The following is a 3,533-nucleotide window of genomic DNA, read 5'->3' as shown; positions in this document are numbered from 1 at the left end:
CCCAGCTATTTTTTGATTGTAGCCATCATTGTTTGGCGGGCTTCGGCTGGATTCGAACCCACCGGCTCAGGTGTATGTGGCTGGCGCCTTAGCCACTTTAGCCACAGGCACTGAGCCCATTCATTCATTTTTAACTGACAACAAAAAATTGTACTTTTTTTTTTTAAGAAAGAGTCTCACTGACAACCCTCAATAGAATGCTATAGTGTCACAGCTCACAGCAACTTCCAACTCTTGGGCTTAAGCAATTCTCTTGCCTCAGCCTCCCAAGTCAGCTGGGACTACAGGCACCCACCACAACACCTGGCAATATTTTTGTTGCAGTTGTTTAGCTGGCCCGGGCCAGGTTCAAACCCGCCACTTTTGGTGTATGTGCCTGACGCTATAACCACTGTGCTACTGGTGCCAAGCCAAACTGTACATATTTTAATGCTATATAATGGGATGTTTTGCTATATGTGGTATAGACACATAAAGGAACGATTAAATGTAATTAACATAGCTACTACCTTATCTACTTATCATTTTTCTGATGAGAACATTTAAAATCTATTTTAGCAATTTTCAAGTCTACTACTATACATTAACATCAGTGATATTCACCATGCTGTACAATAGATCTCCAAAACTTAGTCGAATGGAAATACGTAGCCTTCCACCAACATCTCCCTGCTCCCCCTACCCTCACCACTAGTAACCACCATTCTACTTTCTGCTGTAAGTTCAGTTTTTTTTGGATTCCACACATAAGTGAGATCACACAGCATTTGTCTTTCAGTGTCTGGCTTGTTTCATTTAACACAATGTCTTCCATGTTCACCTGTGTTGTTGCAAATGACTTACTCCAGTATTTAATCAGAAAAAGAAGTAAAATGAGCCATTTTCCTTCTTGTGCTAAGCAGGTAGCACAAATTCCTTCTTTTTAAAATATATATGCCTATCATCCTAGCACTCTAGAAGTCCAAAGTGGGTGGATTATCTGAGCTCACAAGTCTGAGACCAGTCTGAGCAAGTGCGAGACTCCGCCTCTAAAAATAGCCAGGCATCTATAGACCCAGCTACTCAGGAGGCCAAGGCAAGAGAATCGCTTGAGCCCAAGAGTTAGAGATTACTGTGAGGTATGATGCCACAGCACTCCACTAAGGGTGACAAAGTGAGACTTTGTCTCAAAATAAATAAATAGGGCCGGGGGTGGTGGCTCATGCCTGTAATCCTAGCACTCTGGGAGGCCAAGGCAGGTGGATTACTTGAGCTCACAAGTTCAAGACTAGCCCGAGAAAAGCAAGATCCCACCTCTACTAAAAATAGAAAATCTGAGGCAAGAGGATTGCTTCAGGCTAAGAGTTTGAGGGTGCTGTGAGCTATGCCATGGCACTCTACCCAGGGCAACAGCTTGAAATTCTGTCTCAAATAAATAAATAAATATATAATAGGTATTATAATTAATATTGTTGATACTTGGCTGCCTCACCCCCATAATCCAACTTTAATCTGTAGCCACTGTGACTTTGGGGCCGTTGGAGCTCTCCTAAGTACCTGCTTTGGCCTGAAGCTGACACAGAAGCTTCCTTCTAGGCTGACACCAGAGATCCAGGTTAGCATTCCGGGGACAAGTCCTCTGCCACTTGACTATATTCATTCCCTCATCTATCCAGAAGGTTGAAGTGTCTGAGGGCCAGTCAAAAGGCCGAGCTGGTTATCCCCCACTGTCAATGTACTGGAGAGGAACAGGGGGACCCAGCACTATGCTGGTTTTTCTGTCAAATTCTGGCTTAAAAATGGGAAACCGCAGGTGGCGCCTGTGGCTCAGTGAGTAGGGCGCTAGCCCTATATGCTGAGGGTAGTGAGTTCAAACTCGGCCCTGCCCAAACTGCAACAAAAAAATAACTGGGCATTGTGGTGGGCACCTTAGTCCCAGCTACTCGGGAGGCTGAGGCAAGAGAATCACCTAAGCCCAAGAGCTGGAGCTTGCTGTGAGCTGTGTTGCCACAGCATCCTATTGAGGGTGACAAAATAAGACTCTGTTGCTAAAAAAAAAAAAAAGGAAAACACTGCTCACCAGTTACTACAGACTTCTCTTCAGTGCTAAGAAATCATGGCCATGACAGTCTCATTAAAAAAATATCATTATTGGGCAGCTCCTGTGGCTCAAAGGAGTAGGGCACCAGCCCCATAGGCCACAGGTGGTGAGTTCAAACCCAGCCCTGGCCAAAACTGCAAAAAAAGGAAAAAAAATCATTATTGTATGATATAAAACAATAACTCTTACTTTATTCTCCCTTAACCAGGTTACGAAATAAGTTTCCATGTTGTAAATGATAGGAAACAATGGTGATTTCCAATCTTTCCATTTACAGGGCTTTCATTACTACTCAAAAATAATTATTGGTGAGGACTTCCAGAAGTACAGAAATCTCAGAAGTCAACTTCCGGCTTGGCGCCTGTAGCCCAGTGGTTAGGGTGCCAGCCACATACAGAGGTTGGCGGGTTCAAACCCAGCCTGGGCCAGCTAACCAACGACAACTATAAAAACAACAAAAAAATAGGTGGGCGTTGTGGCAGGTACCTGTAGTCCCAGCTACTTGGGAGGCTGATGCAAGATAATCACTTAAGCCCACGAGTCTGAAGTTTGTTGTGAGCTGTGACACCACAGTACTCTACTGAGGGCTACGTACTGAGACGGTCTCAAAAAAAAAGGAAGTCAACTTCCACCCTACATACCACATTCCAATACTGGAAATTAAGTGAATGATTGCAACTCCACAGTCCCAGGCTCAAGCAATCCTCCTGCCTCAGCCTCCCTAGTAGCTGAGACAACAGGCGCCCTCCACAGTGCCCAGCTTGATCCTCCTGCCTCAGCCTCCCACCATGCCCGGCCAATCTCACACATTTAGACTAAGGGCTTTGATGCTGCTTCCTTAGCTAACATCACTTTGCAAAAGAACTTTCAAAATAGGCTGGAAGATAAGGTTTTAATTTGGTACTCTTAATGGGTAACATCTTTATAAGTAGGTAAATCTGCAAGCTTGAAAATTTCTTTTCAGGTTTAGTTTTAGGTTCACTGTATCTCTCTTTGATGAACACATCACAAAGTTAGATAGATGAGGCTAACTGTATCAGAGCTTCTTAGAAAAAGAGTATAAACTGTTATAACTAGTTTTTCCAGTTATACAAAAAAGTATAATTGTAATCTCTGTCCTCTTCATAAATTAATGACAAACTCGTGAGAATCTAATAAAGCTATTTTAATAGGTGTAAACAATTCTAATCTCTTTTCTATATTCTTGTATTGACTAAATTATTCACACACTCTAAAAAAATTCTTTCATGGGGCGGTGCCTATGGCTCAAAGGAGTAAGGCACTGGCCCTATATGCTGGAGGTGGTGGGTTCAAACCCAGCCCCAGCCAAAAACTGCAAAAAAAAAAAAAAAATATTCCTTAAGAAATTTGGCAATATGGGGCGGCACCTGTGGCTCAAAGGAGTAGGGTGCCAGCCCCACATGCTGGAGGTGGGGGGTCCAAACCCAGCCCC

The sequence above is a fragment of the Otolemur garnettii genome, unplaced genomic scaffold (assembly GCF_000181295.1).
Source record: "Otolemur garnettii isolate 467f Iridium unplaced genomic scaffold, OtoGar3 scaffold00035, whole genome shotgun sequence".
Taxonomy (NCBI): Eukaryota; Metazoa; Chordata; class Mammalia; order Primates; family Galagidae; genus Otolemur; species Otolemur garnettii.
This window is presented reverse-complemented; position numbering follows the sequence as displayed.